At 45.4% G+C, this 20,198-nt stretch overlaps 1 long non-coding RNA gene across 1 annotated transcript in view; it reads right to left on the bottom strand.

Annotated features, from left to right (window-relative positions):
* LOC122228452 overlaps positions 1-3,369 on the bottom strand; it is a 36,812-nt gene extending 33,443 nt beyond the window's left edge. Inside the window, exon 1 of the long non-coding RNA XR_006206602.1 lies at positions 2,935-3,369. This is a non-coding gene — a long non-coding RNA (uncharacterized LOC122228452). The remainder of the gene's footprint in view (positions 1-2,934) is intronic.
* Between the last annotated feature and the right edge of the window lie 16,829 nt (positions 3,370-20,198).

Below are 20,198 nucleotides of genomic sequence, written 5' to 3'. Positions count from 1 at the left end.
CAAAACTTGACTCAGAAATGACATAGATGTTAGAAGTCTCTAATAGGGACTTTCAAATACTTGGCCAATGTGTTTGATAATCTAGCAGAAAGGGCAGACAATGTGCATGACCAGACAGGGAATTTTACCAGAGAGATGGGAACTGTAAGAAAAGGTGTCGTGGAAATGCCATGAATTAAAACAAACATAATATTAGAAATGAATAATGTTTTTGACAGGCTCTTCAGTAGACTTGAAACAACTAAGAAAAGAATCAGTAGCCTTGAACAGAAGTCCAGAGAAATTACTCAAACATAAAGAGGGAAAAACAAATAATGATAAAAGAGCTCTCAAGACCTTGGGGACAGTAACAGGTTTTTTTTTTTTTTTAACTATAGGTATAGCTAGACTCTCAGAAATAAAAGAAAAAAGATAAAGAGGAGAAGTACTTGAAAAGATAATCATCAAGATTTTTCAAAAATAATATCATACTTCACACCACAAGAAGGGGAATCTCAGAGAGTCCCAAGCAGGATAATTTCCAAAAGCATACACCTAGATACATCATAATCACAGTCCTACAATAGTAAATCTTGGAGGCAGCCAGAGAAAAAGGATATAACACACAGAAAAATGAAGGTAGTGATTACAGGGGATTTCTCAGTAAAAGCCACATGAGCCAGAAGTCAGTAGAGTGACATCTTTAATGTACTGAAAGGAAGAAAAAACACTGTGAACCCAGAGTTCTATATCCAGTTAAAATGCTTTTTCAAAAGTAAAGATGAAATGAGGACTTTTTCAGGAAAGCAAAAGCTGAATTTATTGCCAGCATACTTGTACCACATGGAATGTTCTTCTAGCAGAAAGGATGGGATACCCAATAGAACTTTGGATCTACACAAAATAAAAAATAAGCTTCACGGATGGTAAAAAGGCAGAAAAGAGCCAAGAATGCCTAAAACACAAGTCCTCAAGTTTGACATGCATATATTCTCCTTTATAAATCTTGCCAAATACCCACCCAAGACAAATAATATTAAAGAAGTATGAATGGTCCCAGAAATACATTAAGCCTCAACAGATTCTAAACCTTCAGGCCTTTTCTTTGATTATTTAAGACCACAGAAAATCTGTATCATGTCTATCAGACTGGACCTGCCTGGACTGTTTTTTTTTGTTTGTTTGTTTTTTCCTATCAAGAATGTTTTATCTCAACACCAAAAGTTTTTGCCTTTTGTTTAAGAAATGACTGCTAGTGTTCAGACTTGGAGCCATAATAATTGTCTTTCATATGCAATCATGTGTTGTCATGATTAGAAAGGCCTTGTTTTCATCTTTTGCCTGAGAACACTGAGACCCCCCCCAGATGTAAACAGGTGTGGAAGAGCAGAGGAAGAGATAGCGGAACTTGATTTCCAGCACTGACTTCAGGTCTTTGATCTTCCACATGTCAGTTACCACTACTGACTCTACACCAGAGCGACATGTTTAATGCATCACTCATGGGACAGTTGGGATAGTCATAGATAGTATCCTCCCAATAAAGAACCTTATGATAAAAATGATGATGATAAAAAATATTTTTATGCCTCTGTAATATCTCATTATTAGCAGTGTGACCTGAGCAAGTCACTTAGCCCCTCTGACCTTGTGGATATAACAACTGCTCACGGGCAGGTTGTGAGGTGAAATGAGCTAAGGGTTGTAATATGCTTAGAACAGTACTCGACATACACTAAGGGACTCTTGTTGTCATTATTATTGCAAAGATATAAATTTGAGAGGTAATCTGAATTAGAAATGTTATGGGCTATCGATTTGCAAATGGGAAATACATGTGTACAAATACATTTCTAGCCTAAAAAACAATAGACAATTTTAAGTAAATTCCTTTGCTAGCTTTACTATCTTTTAAGCTGTTCTCAGTAAGGTACGCTTTACTGATAAACCATATAACTCATAATTTAAAGTGTAACAAGATAATTTTGGACTGAGAATTATCTGCCTTTAAGTACCAAAGAAATAAGATCTGACTTGAACTTGGAACTTGAGAAAGTTAACAGAAGACCATGGAGGAAGGGAAGGGGAAAAATAGTTTCAAACAGAGAGGGAGGCAAACCATAAAAGACTCTGAAATACAGAGCACAAACCAATGGGGGGAGGGTGGGGGAGAGAGGAAAATGGGTGATGGGCATTGAGGAGGGCACTTTTTGGGATGAGCACCGGGTGTTGTATGTAATTGATGACTCATGAGAATCTACTCCCAAAACCAAGAGCACACTGTATACACTGTATTTAGCTAACTTGACAATAAATTATATTTTAAAAAGTAAAAAATAAAAATAAATTAAAAATAAAAGCAAAAACAACAATAAAACAAACAAACAAAAAAAGATATGACTTGAACATCAGAATGATGTGAGCATCAGAGAACATTCTCTTGAAAAAAAACACAAGAAGTGAATAAATAATATAATTTTTGGCTAAATAAAAGTAAATGACTAGTGTAATTAAATAAGCCACACACAGGAAGGAAGGAAGGAAGGAAGGAAGGAAGGAAGGAAAGAAGGAAGGAAGGAAGGAAAAAGGAAAGGAAAGGAAAGGAAAGGAAAGGACAGAGGGGAGGGGAGGGGAGGGGAGGGGAGAAGAGAGGAGAGGAGAGGAGAGGAGAAGAGAGGAGAGGAGAGGAAAGGAAAGAAAGGAAAAGAAAAGAGAAGGAAGTGATATTTAGAGAGAAATGATACTTTGGTCTGTCATTTATTTTTCTGTGTTCTTGTTCTAAAATAAACCAGAAACAAAAGAGAAGAGAAAAATACTTTTAAAATACCCATGGCTAATCCAGTTCTATTTTCTATTTTTAGGAGGCTTAATTAAAACTCAACGTTACAGTAGAGAATGGCCTCAGGACAAATGAAACCCTGTAATTTGAAAACACAAATGGAAACAAACACTCACCGGTGAGCGACTATGTCATTTAGCAGAAAGCACTTAGTACAGATGACCCAAAATAGTCATTCAACATTTCAGGGCAAAGTTACATTTTTCAAAAGCTCAACTGTGTCTGTGTGTGATCGATGGCATTGTCTTTCTCAGGAAGTAAGATACTAGAGGCCAGCAACAGTAGACATCACAGTGTCTACACACAGCACGGTGAAGTGTGCACCAACACTGCAGACACACCAGAGGTGAAGGTGCTTACACCAAGGTGCTCTACCGGCAAAAGGTTGAGCACAGCCACCATGAAGGGTGCAGGCGAGGTGGCCAGAATGCCTGGCTTTATATCAGGCTCCTTCATGCTTGCTGCCCAGTCTTGAGCAGACAATTTACATTCCGTGTGCATGGGTCTCCTTGCCTGTGACATAGTGATGACAAAGACAATGACCATGATGATGGTGGTGATGGTGATGATACCTACTTTGTCAGGTTGAGGGGAGGATTACACAGGTGATGCACATCTGCTCAGAACAGTGCTCGCTGCACCTTCTATAGAAGTGCTTGCTATTATTAGCATCAGAATATGTCCAAATATTAACATGGGTTTAAAGTTTCTTGCTGTTTTAAGTGAAAATAACCTGTCGGTACACATAGTCAAAAATTTCTCCCTTCCTTACATTGATTAGGAACTTTGATGGCCCTGCCTTTCTATCTAATTTACGCAAATACCATTAAAATGAAAACCCGCGAATTATCCAAATCCTAACTCCGTGTAAATCCATGTACTTAACACCTCAAAACCAAGTGTAACAAAATAATTTTGCTGTGCTAACACTATTTTATACATAATTCACTTTTTCTTACAGTAAGTGCAAAATTGCAGGTTACAATTATGCCTTTTAATTCCAAATCCAAACTTTGATTCTAATCTGGTGTATGTTGTACAAAAGGAGTGGCTATTCATCTTGGGATAATTGATCTTTCTTTCTGCCGTGTGAGGGCTCAATACAAGTTGTAAAGTTTTTAGAAACTAAAGCAATCTCTGTACTTGCTAATCTTATTCATCAATCATCAAAATGTCTCCAGGCAATATAGCCATATATTACAAATCAACAACATGTGATTGCTAAATATATTACTTTTAGAATTTGAACATTTTCCCCTAATAGTCTAACATTTCTCTAATTAAATATGTGTTTCCTTAAATAGTTTCTCAACAAACTATTTAAATTTGTTCATAGCGATGGGCCATAAATATACATAAAGCATCTTATGGTACCATTTTATGTATGGCAGTTCTTTCCAAAATGTGAGGGTTAGGTTTCCTTAAGCATCGCTCATTGGAGAATCACTTATGGTCAATGTAAAGTAGAGTCAATGTAAAATATTAAAAGAACTGTATTACCACCGAGCCAATAGAAGTCCAATAAATATGATTTTTAAAAATTATAGGGGCGCCTGGGTGGCTCAGTCGGTTCAGCATCTGAAGTCATTCAGCTCAGGTCATGATCTCAGCATTCATGAGTTCAAGCCCCACGTCAGGCTCTGTGCTGACAGCTTGGAGCCTGGAGACTGCTTCCGATTCTGTGTCTCCCTCTCTCTCTGCCCCTTCCCCACTTGTGCTCTGTCTCTCTCTCTCTCTCAAAAATAAATAAAAATGTAAAAATTATGATCACTAGGGGCACCTGGTTGGCTCAGTTGGGAGAGCATGAGACTCTTGATCAAGGGTTGTGAGTTCAAGCTCCATGTTGGGTGTAGAGCTTACTTAAAAATAACTAAACTTAAAAAAATTATGATCATTAAAGTTATGAAAAAATGCAACACACTAAATAGCAGTACTAATAAAAATATATTAAATCAGGAAGCATTAATGCAGAGTTGCTGATTTCCATTTAATTTGGATACTAAATTGCCCACTCAGGATGATGATGATGATGATGATGACGACGATGACAATATATTTTCAAAAGAGGAGGAAGGGAAGAAGGCAGTTATATTGGAAAGGGAAAACTGCTCTTGGACTTTTCCTCAGAAGTTCATAAACCTTTCTTTAATTTTATCCCATATGTTCACATCGTACTTAAATCTGTAGTGACCTTATGGCTGTTTTGTAAGTTTGAATGAACTAAGCTTTTCCAAAGGTATTTTCTCCACACTTTTGAAGAAAGTGCAAAGTGAGTTGCTCTCTTTTTGATGGGATTTTGCCCTCTTTGCAGGGAGGCAGCCAACCATTGTGGTTTTGTCTGAAGTTCAAGCTTTATTCATGAAAGACATTGCTTTTCTTTGCCTCTTCAGTAAGTTCTGAATAGTGACATTTTTTCCAAAATTAGACCCATTGGTGATTCACTGAGTTCTCCAGGGTCCTCTTCAGACGGCCCCAGTCCCAGACAGTTCCCTGTGGGTGGAGGGACAGTGAGCCACTAGAAGAATCAAAGATGAAGAAAGAGTTTCGATGCCTGATACCTTTCAAATGTTCTCTGACCAAGTTTCTCTACCTGGGGACTCTCACGGCACAAAGACTTGGCCAGCAAGTAATGCCAGTAGAGGGAGAATATCTCTCCAAACTTCCTCCCCAGTCCATGGGCAAAGAGTTGCTTTGGAGGAAATGGAACACCAAGACCACCCTCGGTGGCCACCAATGGGGCCAAGGTGAGAGCAGTGCTGGTGGCAATATCTCGAAGACATTAACTGTTGGAGAGAAATGACGGAGAACCTCCAAAGCTGGCCAGGAAGAGCACACTTTGGTGGCAACTAGGGAGAAGTGGCATGATGTGGCACAGGAGATACGGGGTCCAAGACCAGCGAGGCAACTTTTAGACCCTTGCAGGTCTCCTGACATAGCCAGTTCTGGGCCAGCAAGGACTCTGCTGAAAGTTAAGTACTCGGCAAAGTGAGGTACCCCTTGCTCCCAAAGCTGCTGGGACCTGAGGATATGAAGGCCACACTGGCAATTTGTGTGAAATACAAATTTGCTGCTTCTCTTGTCCACTTGATAAAAAATCTTAAACAAAGGCCAAATACATGAGAATTTAAACAGGTACGACAAAGACTCGTGACTATGAATACTCATCTTTACATGTTCTTACATACATTTCATATCACCTGGGGAGTGTTTTTGTGAGTGTTAAGGGAATAGCTCAGGAAGAAGACGAAGGCAATCTCTCCAATTCGTCAAGAGGAGAATCTATTTTCAACCGGGCCTCGGAGACACATTTTCCCTCCCTTGATGCACTCCAGTTTATTCAGCCAAGTACCCAGATCCCACATTTCAAGCTCTGCCTGAGGGAGATGTCACCTGACTTCCCCAGGCAGCTGGTAGGAGTTGTGGCCCTAAACCGCATGGGACCATCAGCTCCATGGAGCATCTTATGGATTTCTGTCTACATTTCAGATAATTATTGCCTTCCAAAAGTTGTTCAACATCCGCAACCAGAGTTATGGTTGAGGATATACAATATAATGTTGAAGGATGCTGTGCACCTCTCTTGTACCTGGAGCGTATGATCGTCCAGCATCAATGGTAAGAACATATTCTTCCTAGTGGAAGCATCAGATAGACCAAGACTCCTTATATAAGAACTCAAATAACACAAAGACTCAAGCCTACTCGAAATTCCAGTTTGCATCTCCCAAGAAGCAGCTTTATGTTTTTACAGTGTGTTAATAGAATGCTAGTTGCCAACATTTATTGACTGTCCCAAGCCAGGCACATGCATAAGGGCTACTGTCCCCATTTGACAGAAGAACAAACTGAAACTCACGAAGTCTGGCCAATTATCTGTGGCCACACGGTGAGGAAGGGGCAGAGCTGAGGTGGAATCGGGGCTTTTGACTTCAAAGCCCCTCTCGTGATGACCACAGTGAAGCTACACAGGCTCGAGAAAGAAAGTGTGTGTGTGTGTGTGTGTGTGTGTGTGTGTGTGTCTGAATTATCAGAGATTACAGAAATAAGAAAATTGTATGTGAAATGTGAGGTCTTTGGTAAAACTGGGAAACAGAGGCTGCCTTCCCTGCTGTCCTCCCCTGGCCCCTCCAACCCTTGTTCAGCACTGCCCACATCCCGGACCCACCTGCAAACAAAACAGAACAAGACAAAACTCCTCCCTGGGCAGGAATTCTCTTGAATTCCCATCCCACCTCTGCTTCTCACCTCTGTGCCCTTTTTTCTCTAATCAAGAACTCGTAAGTCTGTCCTGATTAGCTAATAAGCTATTCCTCCCAAATAACATGTTCTATTTTGACGAGGCTTTTAGAGGCACATATGCCTTAATCCCAGGTTGTGAGTTGACCGGCAGACATTTCCTGAAGTGTGGTACTTCAATCTGACGGACATTCTGGCCACTCTGATCATTCAGGCTCTGCGATTCACTGTGAAACTGCTGCTGTGGCCACTGTCCTGTGTATCTTCAGGAAGATGATAGCTCACTACCCTTCTCACTGTCTTGTAGGAGAATTCAGAAGGAAGATATATTTTCTTTATCACGAGACCCCTGAACTTGTCAGTAGCCAAACTCTGTGTAGGAAACGTCCTGGATTTCTCCAAATGAACGTTAGGAAGTTAGCTCTCGGGAGGGTCCCCTTGATCCGTGAGCACTGGTGAGACTTTGACTTTCTCTGACCCTATAAATAATACAGCTGCAGCAGATAAGCAAAACAGCCCTGGGAAAGAAGTCAAGGCCTTCATCTGAAGCCTCGAAAGGACACAGAGCAGCTGAGTTTCCTTTCCTAAAGCAATTACACTCCTGGAGCTCGTGCGTTGATATTTGCCTCTACAAACAAGTGGAGTTTTCCTGGAAAAAATGTCAATTGTTCCATATAGAAAAGATCTGAAGTAGAGTTCTTTACTGTGTCATCTTCCAGTTTTTTTTTTTTTTTTTTTGTTTTCTGATCGCCTTTTCTTCTAGAATAACATGGCTTTGTGAGGGAAGGACAGTAAAAACCATGACTAAACAGTGACTCCATGCACAACTGAAAAGGCCCAGCTATGATTCCACTCTCATTCAAGAAATGGAAATAATATCTCTTTCAGCTGCTACCTACAAAATATTTTTTGATGTGTGGATAACATTGATGCTGTCACGGGTGCTCTACCGTGAGGAGATTTCTCCCAAGTCAATGGTGGCTTTTCAAAACTCCCTTAGGCAATTATCTTGCGTCCTTGCTTTTATTTAGGGATATGTGCAGAATGAAAGCTCTTCCTCTGGTTCTCTCTGTTGTTGTAAACGTAGCACAAAGACCATCACTGTTTTCTAAAAACTTAGCCACACAATCAGAGCATTATTTCCTGAAGCTTATAAAATATAACTCGTACAAATACACAGCGAGCATGTTTTAAAGATTTGCTGAACTCATTAATGAGGAAGCCACAAGGATAAAAGCTAGGTCAAAAGAACATACGAGCAGTGCCTGGATGGTTCAGTCGCTTGAACATCCAACTCTTGATTTCAGCTGAGGTCATGATCCCCTGGTTCGTGGGATCAAGCCCCGCATCAGGCTCTGCGTCGACAGCATGGAGATTCCCTTTCTGTGTTTCTCGCTCTCTCTCTCCCTCTGCCCCTCACTCATGCTCTCTCCCTCAAAAATAAATAGACAAATGTTAAAAAAAAGATGTGAGCGTATGTGATCCATGGGGAAAGTATGTTGAATGAGCTCGCACTTAGAAACAAAGCTGGTGGCTTACAGGGAAAGCAAAGCAAAACAGATCACGAACAGCGAAAGGAACCCATTTGACTTGATCCTCCTTCCTACTGGACAGAAAAATTTGCTCCTGATCATTCATCACATTGCTGTACCCCCACATCAGTAATAAGCATTGCATTTTTATTTTAGTTCATTTTATGTTTTTATTTATCTATTTTGAGAGAGACACAATCCCAAGCAGGCTCTGCACCATCAGCACAGAGTCCAAAGTGGAACTCGAACTCAGGACAGTAAGATCATGACCTGAGCTGAAATCAAGAGTCGCATGCTCAACCAACTGAGCCACCCAGGCATCCCTAAGTATTACATTTTTAAAAGAACATTCTTCTAGAGTTTCAGATGCTCCTTGGATGGGCTTGTTAAAATGTTAGAGGTTATTCTATGACATTGAAAGGGCACGTGGTGATTCTTTTCTCCTTGCATTTCTTGTTTTTTTTTTTTTTTTTTTTTTGACCATTCCTCTTCTGTGATAACTGTGCAAGGGAATCATCAATGAGATGAGATTTTCTAGATGAGAAATCCCAGTCCTTCCCTGAAACGTCTTTCTGCAGCTCCTGGTCTTTCAAACGGAATTCTGTTAGGTGACCCAGGACACCTCAGCACCTGCGGGGACTGACATCATGGTCCTCACCGTGGAGGACCCGCTAACACCATCTAACCCCAGTCTATAGTATTTGTCACAACATCCTAAGGTTCCGTGTGCCCTGGGTTATCTGTCCCCCTATGAGAGATCCATAGTTACTCTTCTTTTCTTCCAATTTTTTGTTGTAAATGTTTCATAAATAAGGGGGTTGTTTGGAATTCTATCTATTTGCGCGAGTGAAATAAGAGACAAAATTCTTTCGAAAGAGGAGACGTTAACATACCAAAAGAAGCTGAAACAAGAGTACAGAAGCGACCGATGTCCCCCACTGCACCTGCCAACAATGGGCAGAGTGTCCAGCTGCCCAGACAGGGTGTACAGGGAAGACGCCTTGCCCGTTCACAATGGCCGCGCCTGAAAACAGCAGTTAAAATGCAAATTAGGGGGACAGACCCAAGTATCTGAGGCCTCACATCTCTGAGTCTAAAAGACACCCTTTCAGAGGCTTCTGTTCCCATTGCAAATGCTCCTCTTTTGTTCCCGGAGGCCCGTGAGACAGCTCTGAGTAATTCCTCCCCAGACAAATTGGCTTTCCTCTTCCCAACACAAAAGCCCACGCCGGGTTTAAAGAGCAAAGCTCAGGTTTTGTTCAAGGGCCTTAAGGAAGGTTAAGGTTAAGCAAGAGCACAAGGGACATCCCAGGGAGCCCCACCTACCGCCAGCGTTCTTAGGAGAGACCACAGCTGCATTCTTATCTCCTTCTCTCTCTCTCTCTCTCTCTCTCAGTCTGAGGTTCCCGTTAATCTCTTTGTTTCAGCTTTGTACGCCCCATTACCAGTTCCAAGAAGTTAGATATTTCCAAGAAATCACTCAGTAGGTCCCAGGCACGATGTCAAATGAAAACCGACCGTTTTGAAACCCGAGCGTTTCTGAGCGTGTGACTTTTACCCCGGGGGGGGGGGGGGGTCTAAGAATTTTGCTCCGGGGGACATAATGCCCGTGGCCCTCGTCCCAAGGGCCAAGTCCTGGGAGTCAAGCCCCACGGCCCTCCTATTTCCCTGGGGTGGGAGAGTTCGAGACTAGCCACGCCTGACATGTCAGCTCACCAAAGCACATCCAGAGCAGGAGTGGGGAGAGCCAGCCACTGCCAGGGGGTCAACTACCCCATGTGGGCCCAGAACCTCCCTAGGGCCTCTGGGGGCCCAGCACGAATCTTTGGGTCACCTAAACTTCATGGCCAAGACCCTTCCAGGAAATTTGGGAGGAAATTGGCTTCAGTGGAACAGCAACCTGTGACCTGAAAGCTTTTAGTCCCCAAGATATAAGCCGAAAACACAATTCTTTTCCCTGGAAGCAGGAAGTAAATTCTCGAGAGACCCTATTATTTTCTGATGACTGCTTCTTTGGAAATAACACAGCTTCGGGTTTTTCGTGTAAGAGACGTGAATAGTGTCCTTGGTTTGCAGAACTCCCATGAAAACGCAGTAAAACACCAGTACAGGAAACTGTCCACGGCCTTCAGGTGGTTGTGAAAAGAAATGATTGGACAGAAAATGCTTTTTTGACTCACAGTGGCCCAAGTGACCCTGAATGTCCTGCCCCTGCCCAGTGGGGAAGGACCGGAAATCTCACCACTGCTTGCGTCCTGCTCACGCGGGACCGGCGAGGGGCAGCTGTCCTGGGCCCGGGGACCAGTCTGTCAGTACTTCTGCTATGGTGACTCACCACGACCTCGGCTGCTGTGTCTCAGTGGGAAACCACCTTCCCCGACTCTGTAGTCCCCCCTTGGGTAGGATGGGCCCCTTTCTAGTTTTGGGTGACGCCTACACCTGGCCGGGGAGGAGGTCTGCTTTGGGCCCAGGGTCTCCCAGAGGCCCCCATGAACATCCATCCACCAACTCCTGCCTGCAGGGACTCAAGCAAACCCCCCCGGATGGGCAGAGACTGACCTCATACTATGCCCTCATTTTCCACATCCCATAGCAGCTGGGAATTTTGGTCTACAACGCGCAGGCGTGCAACAAATGACACGTCTTTATTTTCTTCTAATTCATCCGATTCCGACTCCATGTGTTCGACCCACCAGACTGGAGGGAACTGAGTTTCTTCATACTATCGCTCCCCCCTCCGGCCGTTCTCCTAGGCGCACACGTTGCTGCCTTCTGTGTGTCAGCTCCTGTGACATAAATCCCTGCCTTTCCAGCTTCCGTCCTGTGAAGTCCCCGCATTAAATCCCCTCTGTGTTGCAGTTCAGAATGGCCGCTGTCATGCCGTCGGGTCTTGATGCGGCGACTTGGCACGGTGGGGCCTCAGGCAGCTAGCTTATCCTGCCGGGCCCCCGTCTTCTCCTCTGGAAAATGGCCGATGAAAGCACCACGTTCCAGGAGAGTCTGGCTGGCTCGGATGTGTCAAGACCCAGGACCCGTTGCTTGAGAATCGCACAACCAGTGGTAGTTATTAGAGCCTGAGTGTGGGCGGGGTGGCCATCGCAGGAGGCGACTGCACATTGGATTCCACAACTGTGATACAGCGAGAGTTCTAGTTCACTCCAAGTCCCTCTCTCTCACATCCCTAACGTCTCAGACGTGGGGAGCTAGTCGCTGACGAACAGCACCACTCTGCTTGCAGGGCATTTGTCTTTCAACCGACTTCTGCTGAGGGCAAGCGATACCTGTTTTCCATTTCTAGAGGTGATAAGAAGTCCCTTGAATGAGGAAGTCATCTAAGTTTAAAGGGATGGTTGGTCTGGGAAAACATAGACGTGAAGACGTGCGCAAGCCTGATGGAGGTCAGATGACCTCAGGTCGGAAGCCCCTTCCCGTGGGATCTGTGCTTTGGGGCTACACAGGACAATAAGGAATTTCCACCTTCAAGGAGTGGGCAGTTCACAGCCAAGGTCAGCATGGGCAAGAGAACAGAATGAAATAGCAAGTAATTTGTTACAGATCCAAATTCTGCAAAGGTTCGAGGACAGCGGGGCTGGGGGGTGGGGGGAGGAGGGAAAGGGTGCCCAGAGAGAAGGGGTGGAGGAGGGACGCGTGGGGTCCCTGAGGGGGAGTCAGGTGCCCAGGACTGTGCAGGCACGGCCTAGGGGGGCAGAGGAGAGGAAGTGTGCTGGCGGGAATGGGCTTTGAGTTTCTGGGGAAGAGCCCAGTTCGGTGTCAGTGGGGTGCACAGGCTATTAAGGAACACGATGACAAATTAAGGGTAGGAAGTGGGGAGTTCTGCACCATTAAGCATCGGCTTCACAGGGTAACGCGGTCCTTACAGAGTTATGTTTGGCAATAGCTCACAGACCATGTCTGAGGCTGAGGCCAACAGAGGAGGACAGGCCGGCTGGGAGGCAGATGCTTCATCCTGGAGTGCGCCAGGGAAGGGGCCAGGTGGGCTATGGGGAGGGGAAAGAGGAGGAAGAGGGGGAGGAGGAGGAGGAGGAGCACTCTGGGCTCGGCAGCTCACCAGGACTTTCCGGCCTGGGCTACCGGGACCGGTGCTGCAAGAGGCTGGGTGGGGCTGGACCACTTGGAGATCCTGATTTCAGTCCTTTTGGACAAATCCCCGGAGGTGGGATTCCTAGATCACACGGCTGTGGTACTTTAACGTTCCAGGAACCTCTGCTGTTGGCAGAGACGCACCGGTCTCTGGTCTGCCTCCCCGCCGACACCTGTCCCCTTGCTGGCGGTGGCCGTCCCCACAGCAGTGAGGCGGTGTGGCTGTGGTGTTGGTCTGCGGTCGGCTGGGGATCAGGGACATCGTGCGTGTTTTCATACACCTCCTCGCCATCCGTTCATGAATGAATGGATGAAAAAACGTGTCATAGGTACACAATGGACTATTATTCAGGCTTAAAAAAGAAGGAAATCCTGCCGTACGCAACAACGTGGATGGCCCTGGAGGACGTGATGCAAAGTGAAAGAAGCCGGTCACAGAAGGACAAATACTGAACGATCCCACATACATGAGGAATCTAAAATAGACTCACAGAAGGAAGGAATACAATGGTGGTTGCCAGGGGCTGCGGGAGGGGAGAGACGGGTTTGCTGAACGCTGGGAATAAAATTTCAGTTATGCAAGATGAGTAACTTCCAGAAACGCTGTGCAGTGTTGCGCCTATAGAGAACGGTACTGTATTTACCCTGAAATACCTGTTAAGAGAGTCGATCTCATGTTAAGTGTTCTTAGCACGGTGGAGTAAAATAAATAGAATAGAATAGAATAAAGATAGAATACATAGAATAGAATAAAATAGAATAGCATAAGATGGAATAAAATAAAATAGATAAAATAAAATAGCATGAAATAAAATAGAATGAAATAAAATAGAATAAAATAAAATAAAATGAAATAAAATAAAATCAACTAGAATGAAATCAACTAGAATAAAATAGAATAAAATAAAATAAAGTAGAATGAAACAGGCTAGAATAAAATAGAATAATAAAATGGAATAAAATAAAATAGAATAAAATAGAATAAAATAAAATAGAATAAAATAAAATAAAATAGAATGAAATAAACTGGAATAAAATACAATAAAATAGAATAAAATGAAATCAAATGAAATAGAATAAAATAGAATAGAATAAAAAAGAAAAATAAAATAAAATAAAATAAAATGGTAAAATGCCTCATCAGGACACAGAGTGAGAACTGACCGTGGGAAGGAAGAGTTCAAATGGTTCGTGTCAGACCCTAAAAAGGAATCCAGTCCAACTCCTAGGAACGGGAGCCCACGGCCCACGGCCCACGGCCCACGGCCCACGGGAGGCAGTGGGAACATTCGAGTGGAGGGCCTCTCCCGAGGGGGGCACTTGCTTCTGCAGCTTTCTGGCTGTAAGGAGCCACCTCTGCATCTGGAGGGCAATTGAAAATACAAGCCCTGAGTACAAAGCGCACGTGCCGCTTCCAAGACGGGAAAGTAGGAAGCCAGGGGCCCAAGCCCCCGCATCCAGCATGAAGGTGCCGCACAAACATTTAGACTTCCCGAAGGGGAGACCTGAGCGAAGGAGAACATTTCCTGTTTCAAAGACTAACCCGGATTCCATCTTAACGGATATCGCTTCCCTTTGAGGTTTTTAAACTTGACGTTCAGCTTTTTACGTCTTACTGTAAATGATACCAGAAAGTTCGAAAAGGAAAGTATAACCATGCCCCTGTCCCCGTTGGCTGACCTTTGTCACGTATCGGAGGCGTCCGTTTTCAAAGGTGGCGGCTACGAAATGTCCCACGCTCTTTGACAATGTGGCGTATCTGCAATTCAATCGCCTTGTGCGAGGTAAATAAGCTGTATTTACACAACACATTTTCTTCCTCCTAACCGGACAGGAGGCGAATGCTAGAGCCTACAAAATGCACAATAGATTCATCATAAAGGGCAGCTCACGTTTATTGTGCAGACGCGGATTAAGCCTCCTGTGCGGGGACAGTTGGACGAGGGGACCCTTGCAGGGAAAAGCCTCAACACTAGCCACAGCAGAATCACCCCGGGGGCAGTGCTCCAAACCCGGTTCCTACTCTGTCCCCTCAAGATGCCCCATGGAGGAAATGAGAATAAGGCATCTGCCAGCTGTTTAACAGCACAACACTGAGCAGGAATCCGTAACAATATCCGTCCACCTGGGCCTTGAGGGTCTTTTCTTTTCCCTCGGCGTAAAACGACTTCTCCATCTGTCCCATGAAAACGGGAGATAAACAAATAGGAAAAATGATAAACTGTCTCTACAGTGGAATCAACAAAACCGTAAGATGTGAAATGATCAGCCTTGGCCAAAGCTTGCGGGAGACGGGAAGTAAGGCTTGTGGATACATTCACGCCGTGTTCGCTTTGTCGGTGGTAGAGACACGGGAAACGCATGGCAAATGGTGGTTCTGTGTGCTGGTGTGTTTGCAGCCAGTCTGACCAGCCTCCGCCGTGACGGGGGTTGGGGAGGGCTTGAGAGGTCTCTCAGTGTCCTCTTTCCTTTAAGTTTCTCGGTCCTCATCATGCAGGGCCTCACTGAAGCAGGGCCTCCTCGCCCTCATCTCAGTCCGCCCCTTAGACCGGGACAGTGATGAGGGTAAGGGTGGGCTGCGGTCACTCTGGGGCCACCACGAGTCGGCGTCTGCCATGTCTAAAGGTCCTCGGCCCGGCGCAGGGACGGTCTCGCTCCTCACAGGTCATGGCCCAAGCTACCCGTGGTTGATGTGCAGTTGAAGGAAATGGAATCTAACGAGAGACAGCGAGGGGAGTGCAGGGCACCGTGAATTTGGGGTGGTGGCTCCGGGAAGGGCTTCTGAGAGGGGGGCAATCCACTGTGACTCAAAGCATGAGTAGGCGTTGGCCAGGCCAAGACAAAGGCCGCCTTTCCGGGAGGAAGAGCATAGGACCAGCGGTGGGAAAGAGACTCCAGAGAGTCTACCCTCAAGAGATGACAAGAAGGACACAGCGGGAAAAGTGGAGCGAGCAAGAGGGTGCAGGAGGAGAGGACAACCCAGCCCCCCGTGTCCCGAGGCTCCGGCAGCTCCCGGGTATCCGGAGGGTGAAATAGCATAGCACTGAGCCCCCACGGAAGCAGACTAAGCCATGTCTCGTCAGAGAGGGCGGTTGAGGCGAAGCTGAGCCCGAAAGGAAAGTGGCCGCCATTCGTAACTAAGCCAACCACACGTAGGCACAGGGGCCACCGTAGACACTGAACCAGGCCTGGCGATGGGCAGCAGCTTGGGAATGAATGACCACATTTCAAATTCTTGCCAACCCCAGGGCTCAGAGAGATTTACCCAAGTTATAAAAATAATGAAATGTGACATTCCTTGCTCCCATGTCATGGCGCAAATTCTGATTTGGCTGTACTCTTCTTTAACAGAATGTCCGTGGTCACCTGTTCCCTCAACAGTCTGCCCCCATCTCGGCCTTCCCGTGCTTGTCCCCGATTCCCATCTCCCAGGGGCTCTCCCTCATCCTTGCAGCTCCCCAATCCTGCCAACCCTTGGAGGTTCACCCCAAGTCTACCTCTTGCACAAAATCTTTGCACCTTCCGGCCCACGCTGACTTCCCATTGTGGTTCAGGTCATTTTAATATTAATCCTATCACGCACCGCCTCCTTCCCCAGGTAGCCTGCCTATGTGTTCTCATTTCCACTGGGAAAGAGCCTCAGACAGGGCCTCGGACGGTGCAGAAATTCAAAAACTGTGGGTCCAATTCCCCGAGGCTACGGTGTAATGACCCACCATATTATTACTTTTATGGCTAGACGAGAACAGTATGGAAAACATTGTTGAGTGTCTCGAACTGCATTCATTTCCACCCTGGTCCACTTTACTCCACAAATATTTGTTAGGGGTCTGTTATGTCCCAGGCACCCTATGCAAGATATGTTTGATAAGAAGAGAACTTTTAAACTGACCGGAAATATGAAGATAGTTGTTTGGGGCGTTTTGTTCTGCTTTTTAAGTAGTTGGATAGTTTCAACCGCTGCCCTCCCTCTCCAATTTCTCGGTAGCTTCTGGCTATACGTCTCGGTTGGCCGAAGAGCTGTGATGGATGAGAGACGTCTGTCAGGTAGCACAGAAAATGGCACTGTGTGGGCCTCACATTTGCCAGCTTGCCAGAAAGCATCTCCCTCCCGACTGTTCATTTCAGATCTTGGCAGACATTAAGAAAGAAACGCGGGAGATAAGGCCCAGGGACATGGCCGTGGACATCTCCATCTTAAGAAGGGAATAGTAGGGTTCAGATAAGTCTTAGGACATCCTCACAGTAAACTGGCTGCATTCCACATCTCCAATGCAGCCTCCTTCACAATCAAATATTTCTTCCTCTTCCCTCCCTGACTTCCTAACCAACTTCCTTCAACCGCGTTCAGTGTAAACACAACATTCCTCCGATGGCCCCTTCATGTGTGTGCTCTCCCCACTGGCCTCTGCATCGTGTAAATATTTAATATTCTTCAGTTAGTAGCTGCCACTGTGTACCTTGCAGTCACTCACACTATAGTCGACCATGCATAATTCGTCAATGATGCCTGTAGCAAAGGTCTTAGAAGATCTGGTTGCCTCTATACACTGATTTTTGTTCTGCCCATAATAGGTATTTATTATAGAAAATACAAGAACTGTAGATAAACAGAGGACACTATCCATGATCCCACCAGTCTACAGTGACTCACTGTTGGAAAAGAACTCTGGAAAGCTCTTCGACAGAAAACAGTGGGTCTGGAGCCCAGTTTTCATGAAGGATACAATGCGTGCGCCATTTTGTGAATACATTCTTCACCACGAATCATAACCCTCTCTTCATGAACGGGTTTTCACATATTTGCTGACCTCTGGCAATAATGTCTCAAAGCAGAAGTTCGAGGTCAAAATGTATACAGTTTTAAGTGGATTTTGCCACAATTTCTCAAATTACCTCTCAGAATCTTATACCAATTAACACTCCTATCAGTGGTAAGTTTCTGAATTTTCTTTTACCTTGACTAACACTCAGGAGTATCTAACCTTTGCCAGACAGGTACAGGAAGTGATTATCTCACTGTTCTGGGTTTTTCAATGTTTATTTATTTGGAGAGGGAGAGATGAGAGAGATAGAGAGAGCAGGGGAAAGGCAGAGAGAAAGGGAGAGAGAGAATCCTAAGGAGGCTCTGTGTTGTCAGCACAGAGCCTGATGCAGGGCTCGATCCTATGAACTGTGAGATCATGAGCAGAGCCAAAATCAAGAGTTGGATGCTTAACTGACTGGGCCACCCAGATGCCCTTTGTTCTGATTTTGTTGTTGTTGTTGTTTCCAGTATCTTTTCTTGTCAACTGTTGGCTTAGGCTCAGAGAATACTTTCTTAAGACAAACCTGGGTAAAGAAGGTTAACAATATAAGTAAATATGGCAGGTGTTCTTTCATTAAGTTAGGAACACACATTATGGGTCCTGCGCTGTATTCCCCCAACTTACAAACCAACAATGAAATCAGATGAACAGACCAACGATGGTTACGCGGAGTGTAGGCCAAGGGACTTGTTGGTTCTACAAGTACGGATTCCAAATGGAAGACTTTGCCAGTTAATAGCTGGGTGCCTACCGTATCTAAGGCACTTTTGTAGTTGAGCAAGAAAACAAATAAACCAAGAAGAAAACACCTGGTAGTGCGAAGCCCTAGGATGAGGGAACCTGGGGATGCTGGTTTCCTGCCAAGCAAATGATTACTTTCCATGAGTTCCCGGAGATTATGATTGAATTCAGCAAATATATACAGACTATCTGTTAAGTTCCAGGGGAAAAGATGAACGTGACTCAGCCCCTGCCCTAAAAGAGTTCTAATTCATTTAAGGTACACAATGCGGGGAGGAAATAGAAATTGAAGAATCGTTTTTAAATGTCTTACGGGTAGTGACTTAGGCTTCCCTGGTGGCTCCGTCGCACCCACGCACCCTGATTCTTGTAACAGCTCTGTGTGCTCATTGAAGCTGACACCATCTCCACTTTGCGAAGAAAGATCAGGCCTGGCCCAGGGTCACCCCCATGGTAAATCGCCCAGCTGGTATCACACAAGGCCTTCTGACGCAACGCTCGTGTTCTGGCCATGACACTCCTCCCACTCTGAATGGGGTGAAGAATTGGGAGAGGCAGGGCATTGTGGATAGGGAAAGAGAGGTGAAATGGTCATTTGGTTGATTACACAAACTGAATCTGATATTCAAGGCTGTCTGTATCATGCCAAAACAGCCAGTCAATTTATCCGAGACAGGCAGTCTGCCACGTCCTGGGAAAAAATTCATCAAACCCATTATCTGGTGTCGGGTACCCAGACCTGGCTCTGTGCTTGCATTATTGTTTCTGTTTTTCATTTCCATCAGGGCCCTTCAGGCTCAGAGTCACGGGGCTTCAAGTAAGAGCATCCGGGGTAGACTTAATGTTATGGCCCGTCTTCTGCATGGTAAAAAGACCTGCTTTCTGTTTATTATGCTTTCTCCTGTGGGAATAAAGACAAGTGCGCATTAAAAACAAGGCACAATCAATCTGCTAAAACGATGCAGCGTATGGAGAAAATGCAGAGAGTGGGGGGCGGGGCGGAAAGAACAGGGTTTTGAGATCCTGAACGGACACTCCTCATTCACTGCAAGAATTTCCCTGGGTAGATGCCAGGCAGATTTCCCTCTGGACGTGCTCGTGTTGAAGTCTACTACCAATTCAGATGCCCCCTTGAGTAGGTCAGGGGTCTTTGTTGGTCTTTGGTTTTCAAGTTTACTGGGGAGACCACACACGCTTCATTCACGGGGGCCCCTAGAGTGGTTCTCCAGGGCTTCCGGGTCAGTCCAAGGTCACTGATGACAGATCACCGGCAACTGCTGCCCTGCACCTCTCACTAACGTCTCTCTGTGTCTGGTCTGAAGTGTCGGGAGAGGCAGAGTGGCCCCAAAGAATGCCGGCTTAAAAATAGGGCCTGCTCACCCTTAAAATGGGATCATAACCCCAGGTTCTATACAAAAGATCCAAAAGTGAACATCTCCCAAGTTTACAGAAACTTGACTAAGCTTTGTCTTCTGCACCACCTCATCCATGAAGGAGCCACCTTGAAATGCAGGCTCTCCCAAGGGCTGTGGTATGCACAGTTTTGATGTGGGAAGGGTAGTGCAGTGAATGACTTGTTATCAAGCTCAAGTGCAACCGTACAGTGGCTCTTGCCTCGTGTGCATGAAATTAAGTGACGTCAGTTCATCCACAGACGCGGTGCCAACAGCCTCTGAGGTGTCTGAGAACCGAGCTCAGCCTTCGGGGACGCAGTGGCAGGCAGAACAGGTACAGAGCGCTCTGAGAGGCTGTCGGCTCTGGGCACGTGTGGCAACACCCCCCGCCCCCACCTTCCCCGTCTGCAGCCCCCACTGCCCTGCTCACAGCCCGCCTTCTGACTGTGCAAGAGCCTCACCTCTGTAAACTTTCCGCCCATGCATGGGCTGAAGTCAGATGATAACCTCGATAGGTTCATGGGCGTTTGTACTTTAAAAAGGTCCTTGAACGTAAAATGATGAATAT

This window comes from Panthera leo, chromosome C1 (genome assembly GCF_018350215.1).
Source record: "Panthera leo isolate Ple1 chromosome C1, P.leo_Ple1_pat1.1, whole genome shotgun sequence".
Lineage (NCBI taxonomy): Eukaryota > Metazoa > Chordata > Mammalia > Carnivora > Felidae > Panthera > Panthera leo.
Note: the sequence above shows the minus strand (reverse complement) of the source record. Positions and strands in the feature narration are given on the sequence as shown.